General features: G+C 35.5%; 1 protein-coding gene across 4 annotated transcripts in view; it reads right to left on the bottom strand.

The window, feature by feature from the left end:
* Nucleotides 1–20,639, bottom strand: part of KHDRBS2 (KH RNA binding domain containing, signal transduction associated 2) — a 381,101-nt gene that overhangs the window by 105,704 nt on the left and 254,758 nt on the right. The window lies entirely within an intron of this gene.

The raw sequence follows: 20,639 nt of genomic DNA on the forward strand, positions 1-20,639 counted from the left end.
CTATATGCTATGTTTTTTTTTTGTTTTTGTTTTTTATTGGATCTAAACTGAAGACTCTTAATAATCAGTTTTCTTCTTATTGAAATTTTGAAAAAAATGTAGGAAAAAAATTATACAAAAGAATAGTGCAAACCTTCACAAAACAAAACAAAACAAAAAACAACAAAACACATACATTCATGCTAAGACAGAACAAAAGAGCAAGTAAACATTGGTTGCTCCTGAAAAAAACACTATGTCCTTCTACTCTGTTTTGTTGTCTTTATAGGATTTTTAAAAAGTTGAAAATACCTGCCAGCTGTCTTTGCTTCTTAAGTTGTGATTTTGCTATTAGTAGAATCACATTACTGAACTGCAACAGAATGTAGGTCATGGAAATAGGAAATGATATTTGTTTGTGATACACTGATAGTTTGCAAGGTACTTGGGAGGAATCTTTTATCGGTAGTAAAGGACTCAGCAAAATGATTGTTCCATTTTATGAATACAGAAAGTACACTGAGATTGCAAATAAATACTGTAATCCTTTTAGATAAATGGTGAACATCACATGAAATAAAAAAATGGATTAACCTAATTTTAATATATTTAGCTTTTTGCTTTTTTTTTTTTTTTTTCCCGGGCAGCTTAACTTCCTCTTTAAAAGAGAAGGCAGCTAAGGTCAATTATGAGATATTAACTATAATTTGTAAGCAAAACAAACCAATTCAAGTTGTGGTTTTGTACACAGGGCTCTGAAATCTCACCCGCTAACCTTTACATGGATTTACAACTCAGTGGTGCATAATAAGTACAGCCTCCACTTAATGAAGCCGGATCTTTGTATTTTTAACACTCATTTGGAAAACCAATTAACTCAGCTCTATTGAACAACTTGAACAGGAAATAAATCAAGTGTTAAAACATTGGTGAAGAGCCAGACTTTCTGTAATTAGAGTACTGATGTGCCCAAGGCTGACTATGTGGTGTGCAGTGTTATGGATTGACAGCTTCAACTGTCCAAAGCAATTAGAATTTTATATGTTCCCCTTGCTACACATGCTAGCATCCAGCAAAACCACTATATCATATTTATCCTTCAAATTTGAGTTTGGGTTCTTTACGATTTATAAGAAGCATAATACCCATTCTTCAATCTAGAAAAATAAAGCAGTTCTTTGGTTTTAAATTACATTCAACCTGATTATTCTGCAGGAGATGTACATCCAGTCTGTTAGGTGGCATATAGCATAAATTTCCTAGACAACATTAACAGGTTCACTGGTCACATGCGATGTTTTCAAAGAAATTGGAATTTATTATGGTAAGTCTTACAATATATTTGCTATGATTTTCTTTGTTATCCCATATTGCTTGCATGTAATAAAAGTTTTTTTTTTTTTTTTTCAGTCTCAGGAATCAAAATCAGTCATAGCGATCAGTATTTCTCAAAATGTTTATCATTACCCCTAGATTTTTATGATTTGGTCCATTCCTGCCTCAAAGAAAAAGCAGATCTGGTAATAAAATAGAACACCTACTGTGTTCTCATTACTGTTACTCATGACATTACTGTGTTATCATTACTGTTACTCATGACAAGTCTGTTCCCTTTGACTGTCAGGGAGTCTTGTTTGGCTGGTAGTTGGTGGTCTGAATCATTCATCTGTCCTGGGAACTTAGATACAATAACACATAGATGATTAAGATAAGTGTCTATAACAACAGAGGTCTAAATACAATCTTTATACAATCATTAATAATTTAAATATGCAGTGGTGCCCATAACTTACATACTTACATTGTCCACCACAGCATTTCTTGGTGTGTACATGTGAATACAAGCTAGAAATTTTAGTTAAAAGATGTAAGCTTATTTTCTGTTAATAAATTCTAAGTCAAAAGGCATGTGACCTACAAGTTGCATTATAGAGAAATATCTCATAATGATAGCATGGTGCTTCTACAAAATATTTCAAGTATTAGAGTTAAAAGGAGGGAAAAATGTTATAATAATTCATTACAAATGAAATCAATTACAAATTCAGATTCAATCTTGTAGTGACTACTATGATTAGAAATACATGTGAGAAATCTGTTAGCTTGTAGCAAGAGGCTCCATCTCTACAACTGTTACTGCAGTGTTGTACCTCAACTCTGAGGAGCTCAGCAATAGCTGTGCTGTATGATGATGACTGGGTTCCAACCAGCTGAGTTTCCAAGGGAAATAGTAAAGTTCTCTTACAGCCATAGCAATGGCACTGTGGAAATGGAGGACTAGTTCCTGTCCCTGTCTCTGCAGCAAGGCTGGATTAAGTACGTCTGGATCATTCCAAAGATACTGTCTAACTATTTCTCCAGAATTCTTGGAGAAACTATTTAACAGAATTTAAAAAAGAAAAAAACAACCTGGAAAACAATTTTTTTCAAAGAGTGGTTACAAGCATTTTTGATAAATCTGTCAAGTTGGGGGTGGTATCCTATACCAGTAAAATGATAAATAGAACACTTACATTAAGGAAATGTAATTAGAAGCCTGGTTGGTGCAACCTCAGTAAACTTCAGAGTACTTTGCAAATAAAAATATAATGCATGCTGAAAATGAGTAAAAGGAGGATAAACATAATACAGGTTTATGTCATATATACTGTACTGTAGTACTAAAGACCTAGAGACCTAAAGACCTAAGAATCCTTTCCACTGCAATCTTTCTATGCATTGGATAGGCATCAGGTATAGGCAGTTATGTATACTGATTAGATCTGGTTCCTATTCTCAGTAGTTTCTGAGCAACTAGTGGTGCTCTAGGCCTAACAGAGCTTTTGTTTGTTTGTTTTTAGTAGATTTGGCATAATTCAGAGCAGCTTTGAGATAGTATTAACTTTGGTTACTGAAAATGAATGAGCAAGGGTGTTTCCTTGCTTATATGCTCCCTCAGGGGATGATGAAGACAAACGATCTATGGAAACTTGCTGGAAAACTCATGGCTGCTAGTTCCTTTATCACCTCAACAGATCAAAGTTTCAAATCATGGCACTCCACTCCTATGAAATAATGTTTGTTTTAGTAAGCGATCATATTCATTTTCTGACAGCTTAGCCTATTTTGAACTCATTCAGAAGCCTTGAATGAGCTCTGAATTGTTCATTCACTTGCTGTCTAGATATTCAAAGTTTCTTTTTTTCTAATAGCTGCCTCCCCAAATACCTGAACTCTCTGGAAGTAAAGGAACAAAAAGTTCATTGTAATAATTTTGCTAACATTCCCACTGATGAAAACAAAACTGAGTATTTAATAGATTTTTTGTGTCTGATATTCATACTGGCTTAATCCTTGACGTTTAAGTTCTCTTGCAGGCTAAGCTCAGGTGTTATTTTCTTAAAAAGCAACTATATCATCTCTGAGGTGGTTCTTTTTCCTTAATTCCTTAATTGAATAGAAATTTAAAATTAATCCTTTGCACTGCATTTTTTAATTTATTGAAATAATGTTTTAAAAAGCTCCGTATCTCACTTTTACAGTTCAGTACAGTATCTTTCTGAGATGGTAAAAATAATTATGAGGTGTTCATTATTATATAGTAGCTCGTCTATAATCATACTTTGAATTGATGCCTGCATACTACCAAGAAATAAATGGAAAAACAACTTCTTATTTTGTATGCCCTCAGACTTATTTCAAGCAGCAATCACTACTATTAAAAATATTTTTCTTAGACTTTGACTCCTGATATCATTAATTAAGGTATTTACAGTGAGCGATATTTCATTCGCCCCTATTCTTATTTTTTAACCTTTCATTGTTGGTTATTGAAATTCATAGAATTTACTTTTGACAGAGGCCTGGAATCATTCCACTTAGTTTCAGGTATGTGACTGAGATACTTAGTTTAAGAACATTGTTTCTTGTACTGTCAACTGTGAAAAATATGCATTTTCATTGATAATCTGGCCTGTGTAAGATCAGAAATGCCCTTTGGTGGAATTGAAGGGAAACATCTGACAAAAGCAAGCATCTATTAATCTAAAAGATGGGTTTAGAAATGTTGGAAAAATAGTAACAAGAATAATTATCAAGAATCAGTATCAAAATAGAAAGATGCAATAAGATCCACTGGACTTTATCTTTGGTACAGTGATAGTATTTTATTTCATACTTGTGTGAAGTTATTAAATATATAGATCTATAAATGACTTCATAGATCTATAAATGACTTCACAGAATAGTTGAGGTTGGAAGGGACCTCTGGAGATCATCTAGTCCAACCCCCCCCTGCCAAGGAGAGTCACCTAGAGCATGTTGCACAGGGTCACATCCAGGTGGATTTTGAATATGTTCAGAGAAGGAGACTCCACAGCCTCTCTGGGCAACCTGTTCCAGTGCTCTGTCACCCTCATAGTAAAAAAGTTTTTTCTCATATTCAGATGGAATTCCCTGTGTTTCCATTTGTGCCCGTTGCCCGTCACACAGTGGAACAGGCTCCCCAGTGAAGTAGTCACTGCACCAAGCCTGTCTGAATTTAAGAAGCGATTGGACTGTGCACTTAGTCACATGGCCTAAACTTTTGGGCAGACCTGTGCGGTGCCAGGAGTTAGACTTGATGATCCTTATGGGTCCCTTCCAACTCGGGATATTCTATGATTCTATGATTCTATGTTTCTATACACAGAGACAAAAGGATTCAGGGAAGGGGATGATACTGATGAAGATGCTGGAATATTTATTAATAGGATTAGCACATCAAATCCAATTTCAACTTGTACCATATTGCTGAATAAATTAAAACCACGCAGTAAAAATACACTATCCATAATGTCTCATGCAGAAAATTCTTAATCCAATTCACATTTAGAATACTAGCAGGGAAAATTTGTTTAAAATAAAGACAAACTTATAAATCCTTGCTTTATGTCAGGTTTTGCCATCTATCTTCAGTGTATGTGAAATGACTTGAATTTTGCACCTCTTTTTGTGAAGAAATACTTATGGTAGTATTGAAGAACTGCATTAATATACAACAAAATTACCTTTTGGCCTTCTATACACACACACACACACACACACAAAACAAAACAAAACACATAGATACATGTGAAATTATAACAGAAGGCTGGGAAAGATATATAAATCTCTTCTGAAGCAATTTCAGTGCACTTTTATGAAGTGGTTAGGTACTGCAAAAATGTCTGTAATGTACTAAAATACATAAAGTGTCAGTAGAAAAGAAGAGAATGAATAAATAAATTATATAATTAATATTTACTTTTATTCTTTTAAAACTTCAGATTTATATTTGAGATATCTGGGAAAGATCAAACCTCGTAACACACAGTACAACATAAATTAGAGCATGACCTTCTTCCTACCCAAGAGAATGGCACTAAAAAGAACTATTTTTTTTTCTTTAATATGAAACCAGAAGTGTGCAAGTTGAAGAACAGACAATATTTCCTCTCTGTGAGAGCCATTGGGCAATAGGTTGATGTATGAAGGGAAATAAATGAATACTTAGGGGTATTTTAAAGAGCTAATCAGACACAGCACTTGAACTACTGAAGTAGACTAATTTTGTCTGAACGGGGAGGTCTAGAACAAATGACTAGAAAAAAAAAAAAAAAGCTTTTTCATTTTTAATCCAGTAATGGTATTAGATAGGGTTTTGTTTTATATTTCTAGATTATGCAACCTCCCCTCCCCTAAGTACATGAAGAGAATCAGCCCTTGGACCAGAGCAAGGATGAACTGGGGCAGTCATGGAGTCTGCTGTCACAGCAACTCCTCAGGGAGTGCTGGGATGAAGAAAGAATGTATGTCTTTAGCTATAAGGGCCTCTGAGGGCTTGTTGTTCAGTAACTCCCTGCCAAGCACCAGATCTGATCACAAAAGCATGCCTGCAAGTTGGCTGTCCCTAACCATCCTTGTAGGAATTAATGCTGTCAAGGGAGCTTCTGCAAACAAACATGACATGGAAGGTCATTCCTAAATATGCTTATCAATGAAGAGCACAAAGGACATATTCATAGTGATTTTTCCAACACTTCCACTGAAATCCTGAGTGATGTGTTATTTAAAATAAACAAGCATATCAAATTTAGGCTGTGAGGTTTGTATCAGAAGCTAATTTATTTCATAGGCTTATGCCAATGAGGACTTTTTAAAATGAATCACCTTCTTCTTACCACAGCCTATAAAATATGCTTAGAATTAATGTTTATATTTGGTAATTATATTTAATTACCAAATTATTGACAGGCCTATTTCTCAAGGTTGCAGCAGCACTACCATTCTTACTGCTGACATGATAAAAAAGTAAAAGTGTAAAAGTGCCTTTGACAAAGTGACCCATTATTGAATTATTTCCCGCTGAGTTATTTTAATGCCTTCTGAATATTCAGTTTTCACATTTCTAATAGATTTTTTAGAACCTAAATTATTTGCTTTTTGAAATAATAAATTGCTGTTTTCAATAACAAAGGAAATATTAAATTATTTGGGTTTTATAAGTTGTCTGCTCTTTGGAAAATGCAGTCAGCAATTTTAGACTGAAGTAATATCAATAATGTACCAAAACAACTTGCCTAACAATCTTTACAGCTTCTCTGTCCTACTTAAGTGTCATCTGTCCAATATATAAACACCATCAACTACACTTAGAAAAAGTGGAAATAAAATGGCATTAATATCAAAAATATAAATATCAAAATCATGATCAACCTGGAATAAGTACTGATTGCATGTTTTCTTTGCATTAGTACTGCAAGAAAACATCACATACTGAAATGTACTTGAAGAAATGAAAGCCTTCCCAGACTACTCACCAGAAGGCTTCAAAAGCCAGGAATTGTCACAGAATACAGGGAGAGTAGGGTTAGGAAGTTTGTATCTGATCCAAGAAAATGACATGGGATGCTGTACTTAACAGCAATTGGTGTAGTCTGTGTTGCCTGATAAACAGAATAAAGATGAAAAACATCAAAAAACATTACGTGAAGGAAAATGAAAAAAATCTCAGAAGGTGATGGAAAAAAGTAAAAAAAAGAGATACTAGGGAGGAGTTTTAGTGAAAATCTCAGTATCCTCTGAACTGGAGGAATTCTGCTTGCATTGACTGACACTTTCCTCGAGGATGCATGTGCTGGTTTTTTCCTTGGTCAGTGCAGTGTTTAGCTTGTTTGAAGCAGGGAATTCCTTTTTGCACATGAGGAGCCACAGCTTTACTCGGTAGTTATCACTGATGAAAAAGATTAATGTTGCATTGTAATAAGCAACCAGAAAAAATACCTTAGAATCTTGCCTTTACAAAACAGCCACTAATCACTAACTAAAAATGCAAATTGAAAAAGGGGCTATCAAGATAAGTAGCACATGGGCAGTAGGGTTAAAAATGAAATTCCAATGACAAAATGAATTTCTACTACTATATACACTCGACAGCATGTATTTAGCATGCATCCCTATAAATGCAAAGTCATGAAAATCATTAGTATGGCCACACAGAGTTCAAGGGAGTATAGGTGTGGTCATGAGCACTAACAGCACTTTCTACAGAACTGTCCAGGGAAATGCTACTTATTATTTCATATGCAAATGCAAGCTTTTCAAATCTTCCTTCGACATTAATTCTGATCAATGAAAATGACAGCAACAAAGGTAGAGAGATGTCTAGAAAATCTGAATGATTGCAAATAACTAAATTGAGATGATTTATTTCTGGCTATTAATATCTTGCTGTCAGCTTGTTGGTAATTTTATGAGGTAGCTAACTTTCAAACGTTGTTTATCTACACTGTTCAAAGATGTTGGATGGAAATAAACAAATTTACAGCCTGAATGAAAAACTCTGTCCAGTAATAAATAAAACATTTTCAGCTCTACATATCCTAAACCTCATGATTAACCTTTATCATGGGACAAAAGTATTACTCAAATGCAAACAAGACCATTTTTATTATTCAGTAATATAAACTCACAAAGACTTTTGTAAGAAAGCTGCTAATTAAGTCTACCATCCATGTAAAATCAAGTCTGTCTGTTATCATCATTCAGTGTTGAAGCTAATTTCAAGAGTTATAGTCAGAATAGAAAAACACCAGTTGGAAAACTATTAATTTTCAAATGCACATAAACATATCAAATGATTAAATACATAAAAACACAGCACATTTATTAAACAACTAAATTTTATCATACTAATAGGCATATAATCAAATGGAGAGTATAAGTTTCCAAGACTTTCCAAATAAAATAAATGAAACACGTATGGGGGAAGGGATAGAGTATTACATTCAAAGAAAAATATAATTCCCTTTGATTTTAGTGACAGAATTTCCTGCATGGCAACCATGGAGTGAGGTTATAATATGGATAACTCAGAGCTTGCACATAGCTATGTCACGTTTATGCACTATCTTTAATTATAAGAGACTCTGGGGACCTACAGAATATTTCACAAATTGGCTTTTGTATGATATATGTTAAGGTCAACTGGATATTTCCTTAAAGAAGAAAATTAAGTACGATTAAATCCTATTAAATAAACCTTGCTTGCTTTATAATGCCTTATTAAGAAGGGGTAAATAGGATTTATGCTAATCCACAGTTTTATACCATTAATCCTATTTTACAGTGCATTTATTCCTGAGGTTTTTCTATTATATAGTACAGTCCTTTCAACATTTTCTGAGTTTACTAGACATTCATGTATTAAAATGGCAAGGATGATTGCTTGGATTAAACATCTTGCACAATCTACACGCTTACAATTTGTATGGTCATTACCTGATACTAGAATGAGTGATGAGCATTTGACAAAGACATGACAATTTGTTAGCACTGCCAACTGGCCTGAGTGACACTTTTATATTACCTACAGTCTTTGTCCTAAAGTCTTTTCAAAGCTTTGGATTCTGATTAAATTCTAGGACACGCACTTGCTGCAGCTTCTAAAATATACTTTTGAAATAGCTTCGTTAACGTTATGTCATTCATATATTCTGGCACATTCTTTTTAAAAAATTGTATGTTCCATTCTTTAACTTATACCCCTTTATTCACAAGTCACTCACCACCAATAATGTTGCACATCAATCAAAGGGCTGTTTATTTGCATAGCACATGGCCACTAGGTATAAGATACTATCCAAATACAAATTAACCTAAACCCTAGCATGTACTATTCTAACATTAATCATTCAAGATTCTTGTCAAGGCAACTATTAATGACACAAAGAGCTGCTGCAAGTGCAAAACCAGCCACTTTGGTCTGAAATTTCACCTGTATTCTAGAAATCCCCTTGACGCAACACAGCCTGCATTCTTTGGGAAATAGTTCAGAAGTTGCATACACCTTAGACTTTGCCACTTGTCAAGGAATAGTAACCTGGGTACTGTGACCATAAGTAATCCATTCACTTTCCTCAAGATTTGTGAGTGCTTTTTTGGAAGTACTTATTTTTCCATAGTTACATATTCACACAGTAAATACCTGAAGACCCCGTGGAATGCAACACATCCATATTTTTCTTGCAGACAGGGAACCTTGCTCAGGTCGCAAGTGTAAGAGCTTAGTTAACATCAATAAGGTAGTTACCCCAAAGCGACTCACACTGATGTTCCTTTCCTTGGAGTTTCCTCCACTTCAAACCAGTGAACAAAAAATAAAAAGCAAGCACCAACTGCCATCTCTGTGGCCTTCTCTCCAAGTCCTTTCAAATGCTTCCTCTGCACTACTGCCTTTGCATCTCAATATTAGCTTTTGAGGTGTTTTCAAGATGTATCTTCAGATTATAAATATGTCTCTAAGTAGGCGGTGTCATTGTGTCCTGCCAATTGCCTAAACTAGACAGGTTGAAGTTTTAACTGAATGGAAAGTGCTCAGGGAAATCTAGGCATTGTAGAGAATGAGGGGATGCCAACCAATATTTTTCTTGTTTTTTTCTGTTGATGAAATCTATGTGTTATTTTTCATACCTTTCTTCACCTACCCATATATTATTAAAATACTATAAGACTTTAATTTCTATCTAACATGTTTTGGCTTTAGTATAACACAAATTGCTAGTGAAATTCAATCTTTTCTTTCCTCATATTCTAAGTGTTAATATATGTTCAGCTTGAAATCAGTTGAACAAATTCCAGTAGTTCAAATCAAGCTCCTCCATATGCATAAATAAGATGGTGTGATGATATACCCATTTATATATATATTATATAAGGAGCTACATTTTAAAAATATATTATATTGGTGTCATAATTTGGACTCCAACTCCACTACTTGTATTTATCTTAGACTTGTAATTAAAAATCTGCAGTCTGTTTTTGTTTTTTTGATTGTTTGTTTCATTATGTAAAGTACACAAACCAAAAATATCTTCACATTATACTCATCTCCTCATAGTGAAGCTAATGTTTAATGGTCTGTTGTACTGTAAAGATCATCACCATTGTAAAGAAATGAAACAAATGCTGAACAACTTGTTTAAAAATATTCTTGTATTTGAGTCATTTGTTGACTCAAATAGTTTCAGATTTAATAGTTATTCCTTTTAACATATACTGTTCAGTAGGTAGTATGCCTACTGTTAACAATACTTGGCAAAACAGATGCAAAGCATGCACACAAATACTGCAGATAGACACAATAACACAAAGAAGAGAGAGCATATTGCCTTCAGTGATAAAATTTTACAGCAGCAGCATCCCCTTCTGACTTCTGACAGTTTGCAATGACTTTATACCTGTCTCTGTGGTATCTTTTTTGCTTCACTCCATCAGCACTCAGCTCCTCAGGACTCAAGATGCAGGAGCAGAAAAAGCTGCCTCTTAGACACAATCTTTAGAAGGCATAAAACTAGATACTCTGTTCCAGTCTCCTTACCGCAGAAGAGCTGGATTTCAGCTGTGTGCTGGCCTCTTTTGTGTCTGTTAAGGCTAAAGTAAAGGAGCTAAGGGAGACCTTTTCCATCATGGTTCCTTTCTTGTTTAGTGATACAAAGCAGATCTTGTATGCCACTTGGGTATATCTGCATTAGTGATCTAAAGTGACCGAGTGGTTCTTTGTAGGTGTGAATTTGATTTGCATCTATATTCATCATCCAGTGGTGTTCAAATGCCGCCATTGCATGCAGACAGACATGCTCTCTGTGGCAAGTTTATTTCAAATTTTTGCTTTAGTTGAGGAAGCTAATGTAGGACATAACATTTTTCTTCAATTTTTCTTCAGTAACCTAGGAAGGTACCAAAATGTCATATATAGATATATATGTAAAATAAGGATACAACATGTGAATTAATTCACCATTGTAGTAAACGTGTAAAAGATCATGCATTGACTTGTATCATGTTGAGATTGACTGTCCTGAATGTCTTTTTCCTTTCCAGTCAAGTCAGTGGTACACTTCTCACACAAATGCTCTTTCTTGTTCTGTAGACATACCTACCCTTCCTAGATGACTTTAGAGAGAATTTAGATTTTATGAAAACTACACCAAGTGGCAAGACTAGCCCACCCATATTTCAGTCTCCTTTGTTGGGTGCCAGGGTGTTCAACACTGAAACTGAACCTAGCTCATGATTTATCTTTTGCTCTTTGCATCACACTCAATGATAAGGAATCATCAAATTATCATCTGCTGTGCTTCTGACTGAAATTAATGCTTACATGAAGTCCTTCTTTCCAGAAGAAAGGGAACTGTTTAACCTTTACTCAGCACTGTTTGTGAACATGAAATTCACTCTCAGAAAGCATAAGGAGAAGAAGTCTGCAAACAAAAACTTATATTTATCAGTCTCCTTGGAGCTTACAACCAAGAAATCTTCTTTTAAAGACAGAAATATTTTGTTTCTGAGTTGATGATTATATATGGGGACAAAAGTAGCTCTGAATATACAAATATCAACACATTGACTTCTTGCCCATGCTAATACTACTGCTTTAATATACATCTGCCATTATTTGGCCAGTACCTTTCTACATGGGTTCTTATTTTTTACATAGTTAACTACTGCAGCTCTTTATCTTGTAAAACAGACTAATATAAAACAGTGATTTAGTTTCATTACTGGCAACATCTCAGTGCACATATCCCAGACCTCTATTATATCACACTATACATTACCTCAGTTGACAGCTTTGAGGTTGTATTTTATTAAAATGTTAAAATGTCAGCAATTACTCCTTTAACCATAAAGTATCTTGTACATATGGTCAAAACTGATCTCTGTAGAAAATGTATGTTTGGTGGAGAAAAAACACAGTTTAGCAATTCTTTGGCCTCATTTTTCCAACAGAAGATGGCTTTCACTTAAAAACAAAAATCCAAATAAAAGTATCTAAAAAAACCTAGAATATAACTCTGTTTACATGTGTGGCAATTAATATACTGCCAAGACAATACATTCTGCTTAATACTACTAGAAGTTGCTACTTTTTTTTGAATTAGGCCATAGAATATAAAACATTCCCCTTTCTGAGAAATAGGCTAGTTTGGACAATTGATAAAATCATATGAGAATTTTATTTACTTACATGTATAATAACAAATCTAGAATCCACCTATAATCAGTAAAGAGAGACAGTGATTTTGAAGATAGGTTCTACTTATTTGTGTGAAAATGGTATCCAAGGAACTACATCTAGGTGAGTATTATGGAAAATATTATGCAGTATGAGACTGTTTTCACCTCTGAAAAAGATTCATTTGCTGCAACTGTCACAAACAATCTCAACTCTTTTCTCTGAATTTTGCTGTGATAACCCAGTGCCTTCACTGGGACTACTTCATATTTACAACATTGTGAGAACAGGTTCCAGGCTCCAGCTGGAATTTCGTTGGCAAAGAATCCCCTATCTTATCACGTTCAGTAAAAGTCAATATAACTACCAGCAGTGATAGCTGGTAAGCTAGGATCACTACAACCAATTGGTTTTATGTATTTATGAATTGCTACAGATGTATTATCTGCAAAGCATGCCTGCTGCAGTGAAATGTCAAAAGGCAGCAATTTCTCTTTTAATGAGAAATCATACTCTATATGAGATCACAGTGGTCTCAGAAAAAACAAACAAACAAACAAACAAAAAACCTCTCTCCCCTCCCCCCAAAAGCCATTTAAAAACTCAGTGATTAGACTGACTATTCAAGATGTAGAAAACCAAAATTTAACACTTTCTTGCTTGTGGGGATTTAAATATCACAGTGGTACAACTTGCCATTGGGATTCAGTGTCCCATCTGCTGCATCCTGTATGCGTGCTTTGCATTCCTAGCTGCCAGCTCCATGGGTGAGTGACACTTAACATCCTGGTTCTCTTTTATGGGGTTGAGGTGAGATGCCTAAAGTTAGGATTATGGATGCTAAAATTAAGTCTTTTTAAAGAGAATGGCTCCCGAGTCCTGGAAATGTATGGGATTTAAAAGGGACTTCTCATTTTAGCCTTTCATATGGCATATAGAAACTAAGTGCCTACTCTAATTTCACAGAGCTAGCCATACCTCCCTAAGGCATTTTAAAATATTAGTAATTATCTATCGCAATAGAAATTAGCAATGGTTAAAGGTAGAAATACCAAGCTTTAACATCTAGCCTGAGCAGTGTTGTGTATGTGTACTCCATCTTACTTGAATGAACTGATTAGGTACTGTCTCTCTTTCTTACATATCCCACATAGATATAAGGAGATGCAAATTTATTAAGACCCCTGATTACTGTACGTGGTGTATTGTAAGCAAATAGGCATAAGGATAAAAAATAAATAAAAATCACGAGTCATGCTGTGACAAAAAACCTACAAGGCATCTCAGCTGCAGAATTTCTCTGGGAAGATGTTAAAAAGCAAAGAGAAACAAGTTTTACTTAGATGTTTCCACTACATGGACAATTAAATATAGTCAACTCATTGAAAATAATGTAAGTCAGAAGCAAAAACACATTTAAAAGATGCTGAGCACAAGCAGAGTGGGAATAGAAGAATCAATGAGCAAGGTCCAGGAACCCGCTGTGCTCTGCAGGTAGCAGCATGGTCTGTGTGGGCCAAAGAGCTCAAAATGTTATTGATTTGTTACTGTTATATGGTTACTTTATTTTATTCAAAACGGCAATAAACCAATTTATGGTCTGAAACGTCTGGAGTCTTGCCTACCATTACTGTGTCTTCACTGATAATTGTTGGCATAGTGATACCTCTGTGAGATATTCTTTGGTTATTTAGTTATGTGTATTTGTAGTTCTCAAGGTTGGCACTATCTACAAAGGGCTGGAAATGCAGTATTCTTCTTCAGTCTCCCATTGCAGATACAACTTCTCTGTTGCAGCATGATTCCTTTAAAATTGCTAGCGCTGAATTGCAGACTTAGTATTGTAGCATTTATTAAAAAACATGCTCATTTGGAGCAGTAATTGTTCTGCAACCAGGGCACAACCCTTCATAACATCCCTTTAACAGTTTTTTCTATGAAGATAGAACTTTATTTTTTCCAGTAGCTACAAAGTGCAATGCATGAATACCTTTCCTCATTTGTTTTTCATCATGTATCACTACCCAGAGGCAATCATTAGCTAATTTGCTGATTTATGGTTGTAGTTTATGAGCTTTAAACAATGCTAAGCCTTTATGATTCCATTCTTAGTGCTATGAGAGGAAATGACTGTCCTTTTACTCTAAGCTGCATAAAAATGTCCCTAAACCTACTTTTAGCTTCTCTGACATCTAAAATTGTTGCTATATTGCCTTCCTTACAAGAATTAACCCTAAATGGTGTTTAGTCTGCTACCATTTAGTTTCCTAAACTGCTGTGAATCCTTGGATTGCCACTGATCAAAATGCAAAGATACAACATATCCTGTCTGCAAAACCCATTCTTGCAAAAGCTTCAGTACATACATGCAGACATCAGCAGAGTAAAATACAGTAGCTCCAAATTTTTCATATATAATATGTGATCACAAATGTACGATTAGCACCACACAATGCTGATGCATGGCTTTACAGTTGTGAACTCAGCCCATGGGCTTGCTACAGAGGCATCAGTTAGATCTCCCGGCAATGTTCACCCATCTGAACTACATACATTGTGACAAAGCTGAATGCAAGGCCTTGTACTTAGGAACGACCAACTGGAGGATGGAAGTTTGTGTCCTGAACGACCATGAAAATGTTTTTTGAGTCACTGTGTATACTCAGCAAAGCCTGAGCTTTTCCACTGTGGTACTCTGGCTTTGGGAGTTAATTTGATCACAGAACAGGTATGGAGGTAAGAACACTGAGTAGGCATACAGAGGTAGTATTATGCCTGTTGCTTGCATTAGTGAGGACCCGTATGTTCAATTCTGGTGTCTATATTTCAAAAAGCACATGGAAAAGAGGTCTTGATTACACAAGAGGTCAGACAAGATGATTACAACAATCCCCCTAACCACGAACTTAAGAATTTTAGCATAAGTAATACATTCTTCTTCCACTCACATCAATGTAAATCTCCCCTTGCTTTGACCAAGTACTTGCATATATTTATTACAACATGATAAATATTTTCTCCCTCTGTAACTAAATATTACTATGCTTTATTATTATTATCGGTGTGCTTTGCCCCACCAGTTTTTCTCGAGGGAGACCTTATTGCTCTCCACAACTACCTGAAAGTAAATTGTGAGGAGCTGGGGGTTGGCCTCTTCTTGCAGATAACTGGCAATACGACTAGAGGGAATGGCCTCAAGTTGCTCCAGGGGAGGTTTAGGTTAGAAATTAGGACACATTTCTTCTCAGAAAGAGCAGTCAGACATTGGAAGGGGTTGCCCAGGGAGGTGGTGGAGTCACTGTCCCTGGGGGTGTTCGAGGAAGGATTGGATGTGGTGCTTAGTGACATTGTTTAGTGGGTGATACTGGTGGTAGGGGGATGGTTGGACCAGATGATCTTGGAGGTCTTTTCCAACCTTAATGATTCTTTGATTCTATGATTATGTGATAAAGTGCCCATATGAAGCCCACTGGATTCTCAATGCATGCAGCAGAAGTTCCTAAAGTAATCCCAGATCTGTTCTCTGATTCTCTGTACCTGGCAATCTGTCCTTAGTTCCTTAATCTGTGCTCGGACACGTTCTCTGTTCTAATGTTATCCTCAATGGCCTGATGCATAGATTCAGCAGGATCAGTGAGAACTGAAATGGGCTGCCTAACTCAACCCAAACCCCAGGATCCCAGCCCCAGATGGACTGTACAATCTTGCAATCACTTTTATTAAATACAGTAAAAATCTAAAAGCTAAATGTGTGAAAAGTCCCTCTAGAAGTCCATCCTCCAAAGCATAATTTAAACTACTGCAAGCTAGACCTAAACTGGCTGTACGATACCCATACAATCATGCACCATCCTCTAATAAAACCTGCACACACACTTATTTCTTATGATCTCTGATGCAGAAGTAGTAGGTACTTGATAAAAAGTTCAGACATACACAGATACAGTGGATTTGTTTTGAATATGGGGGATTTTTCATTGCACGTTCTTCATTTAAAGGCATTTGTTATACAGTTTAGGGACCCGAGTTGAAAAACAAAGAGCCAAATATAAGTTGATTGCAAATGCAATTTAAACTATAGTGTGAATATCTTCCAATTGTCTTAAAGACCTCAAGGACCTTAAGGAAAGAATGCAAATGTTCCGGAGAAGGAAGACCAACAACCAGTAAATCTGTCCTGTTGCTGAAGAGATGCTGTAATAAAGGCAAATAATGTAAGTCCGTGAAAACTTATACATTCTTATTTAAATAATCTGTAATGAAACATAATGTGACAGCATGCTTAGTTTAATTTTTGAATAATCCTTAAAAATGGCACCTTTCTGTGACAATGACGTAATTAATTTAATGATAACTTGTGGAATGACACAAGGCTGAGATTTATTTTGAGGCTTTTACGTTGTGGTGTAACATTTTCAAAAATGTCTTGGGGCAATCTATTAGCCATACTAACTTGAAAATAAATGACTTTTAAAAAGATTACATTATCTGACATTTTTCAGAAGAAAAATTTAGAAGAATGTGTAAAGTATGGCTTTTGTTCCTGTTGTTATTGGTCAGGATTCTCTTCTGATCTGCTGTATCAGAAAGCCTCATACTTTGCCTAGAATGTGCCACTGAACCTTTTTTGATTCCTTCTTAGTGCCAGGCTTCCTCAGGAATTATTCTAATATTACTGTTACCATGGTTCAGTATCTGTGTATGATCCTAAGAATGTCACCCTTTCCACACCTGCTGGCTTAAATAATCACTTGAAATGTAGCTAATTTCTTATGCATTTGTAGACTTCTTCCACCATTTATGTCTTCCTTCACATTTATATGTATTCTTTCCCTTCCACAAAAATTTTGCTTTCTTTCTTACACCTACACAAAAGACATAATGAGAACTACCAATTCCTCAATCCACTGCCTCCTGAAATTCTTCAAAGGCCAACTCTGAATATAATCCCCTTCTCTGCAATAACACAATGTATTCACCAAGACACTCTTGCAGATTACTATAACATCAGTGATATACACAGCAAACACAGTCTTCATTCCAGCACATTATAGCAGGTGGTACTTATGAAACAGTAACGTCATCAGCATAACACATACTACAGCATAACCAGAAATGTGGTGGACTGCACCAAATTATTTTAATGGCGGAACCCCTTCATGTGCTCCCATACATATTTTGGAATGAGTCACTACCTTCTTTAATTCCTGCAGGGGAAAATGCAGGACTTTGTTGTGGTGGATTTATTTAAAGCTAGGATATTTATTTCCTCCCATGCATACAATTAAATGGTATTTTAAAAGTAAATGTGAAGTCAGTAAAAAATGTGAGGATACCTGTTCTGGCTCAGTAGCACACTCTAAGATAAGGTTTAGTGCGATGCTACTCCAGTACTGCCACAGGGATTTAAATGACTCACACTATGTGCAGAATATTCTACTATTAGCTCAAAGGATCCAAAATTTAAATACACATGGCCATAACCAAATAGGATTTGAAAGTTCAGATGAAAACATTTAGTCTTGCAAATAAGTGTTAAAAAGGAGTCTAGCAGAACAGCAGAGAGGTGTCCACCTATCCTTCATTACTGCTACTTTCTTCTACCACTCCTACTGCTGGTTGGTGTGAGTAACTGAAAAACAGGGAGATGCTAGTGAAAGTAAAGTGGTCAGAGAAATAAATGATGGTCAGAGGGCTAACTTGCACATACAAGAACTGAAGAAAACTGTAAATTGTTCACAGCATTTCAGAGGTGGGCTTTTTGTCGGCTTGTGTGACTGGGGTATTTGTGTGATCACCACTACTAGAACAGTTTCAGAAGAAGGATGTTTGCAATCCTTCTTGTTGTATCTTGACTCTTACTAAGCTGGCTTTGTTTTATCCTTTAGATTCCTCCATTTTCATTTTTGTGTTAATAGTTCCCTAGCAGAAATTGAAGTAGTCCAGATAATAGTCACGACACTGTGTTAAAATACATAAAAAATGCCATTAAATCCATTAAGTTTCTGAAAGTTGCTTCCCATGCTAAAGAGACATAACTTGTACTTGCATATTGGTTTGAAGAACAAGGAAAAAAAACATTTAACATTAAGATGGCTAGTGTAGGAAGTAGGCGGATGACAGGTCTGATAAATGGAAAGTAGAGAGTGCACATTAAGTTTTCAAAATGTTAAAATAGACCAATAAATTCCCCATGAAAGGTTAGTACATAAAGCCAAATGTTAAGCACAAAGACAAAGAAATGCAGTGAATTCATGTGACCAGCAACAATGGACACCTTTCAGGTCACACCAACAACCTTCAAAGAGTTGAAAACAACGAGAAGCAAGTAGATACAAATTTGGATTTTACTGATCTTTACTGATATGACAAAGATTGAGAGAAAGATGTACAACTTCATAACATATCACAGTTCCCATCTTTTAGTTGTATGTCCTAGCTTCAGCTGGGATAGAGTTAACTTTCTTCCTAGTAGCTGCTACAGTGCTGTGTTTGGGATTTAGGATGAGAATAATGCTGACAACAAGCTGATGTTTTAATTTAGCAGAGCAGTGCATACACTAAGCCAAGGACTTTTCAGCTTCTCCTGCTGTCCTGCCAGAGAGGAGGCTGGGGATGCGCCAGAAGCTGGGAGGGAACACAACCAGGACAGGTGACCCAGACTGGCCTATATTCATCTATATTCCATACCACGTGGCATTCTTCCACTGTTCCAAAGGCTTCTGTCTTTCCTTAGGCCTTATTCCTTTATTGCAAGATCAACTTCACATTTTTCTCTGGAAACTCAAGTTCACTTCATTTGCTCACTTTCATCATCTGCTTTCTTTATTATCTTACTTTTATTGTTCCCTCATATCTTTATTCTCCTCTTGTTGTAAGTTTACCTTTAAGTTCTTACTGTCTAAATCTTATTTAGTATACTTGTACCAATTCAAATCCTAAAAAAAAAAACAAAAACAATTCACTGCCTATTCAATATATAGTCTAACAAACTTCTTTTAGATGCTAAAAACTTGTAGTGTGGATGTTTATTTTATTCTTGCTGATTCTCTTTTAAAACACTTTAATTATCAATGAAAGCATAAATTTAATGGATGTAAAAGCAGTGTGAAATACTCTTGCAACTGTACACTTCTTCCTGAATTATTTTGTTTCTATAGTTTTAGGAAACAGAATAATATTTTTCTCAGCAAAAAAAACCAACAACAGTGCTGCCTCCAAAAACAGAAAAACGGTCACTCTCAATACATGTCATGGCTTGCAAGATATAAATATTGCTTTTGTGAAACTAATCTGATGCACTGCATCTGTAATTTTTTTCCCATTTGATTACACTGCAGAAAAGTTTATGCAATCTGTTGTGATTTGACAATACTGCATAACAAGTCTCTACAGAATACTAAGTGTTTTGGGAGCAAAGGTTTCTCATATAAATGATCTTTATTCTTTGCCAGTATTACAAAAACACACCAAAGTGACTGAGGAATGTACCACCTTTTTTTTTTTTTTGGTATGGTTTTCCTTTTAATCACTCATTTAGCAGTTTGTTGGGCTATTAGCTGAAATATGAGGATGCTCCAGTCCAGAGCAAATACTGAGGACTGTGACTGGTTGGAAGATTTACTGGTTGGAAGATATTTGTAATTTCTTGGCTCTTTTGTACCAACATTTCAACCAGTCATCCTTACAAAATGAATTTCGTAAGGACTGGGCCTTGATACATATCAATGTTAGTGAAGGGTCGCTTGCCCTTCCCACCCTGAACCACTGATCCATACTTTGTATGCCAGAATGCAAATGTCCTTGCCCAGACTTTGCTTTAATGTATGCTTGCAAAGTGCCTACTACGCACTTGATGCCATATAAACAATGGAATATAATGATATTAATTCTATGGGTTTGGATAGGCAATCAAGAGAATGGAATATGAAAGTCTTTTTTTTTTTTTTTTTTGGACTATTATTCTTCTCACTTGAAGCTCCTTTGATACCAACAGCTATCTGTAGAATCTCTTACCTCTCTGAAATAGTCTTTTCCAGCAAGATAAATGTGCCTTTTAAAGCCACATTCATTATGACTGTGATGACATACTACCTACAAACTGCAAGTTGCAGACACCAGTCAGGGATTCAGAAGAGAATTTTGT

This window comes from Anser anser, assembly GCF_964211835.1.
Source record: "Anser anser genome assembly, chromosome: 3".
Classification (NCBI taxonomy): Eukaryota; Metazoa; Chordata; class Aves; order Anseriformes; family Anatidae; genus Anser; species Anser anser.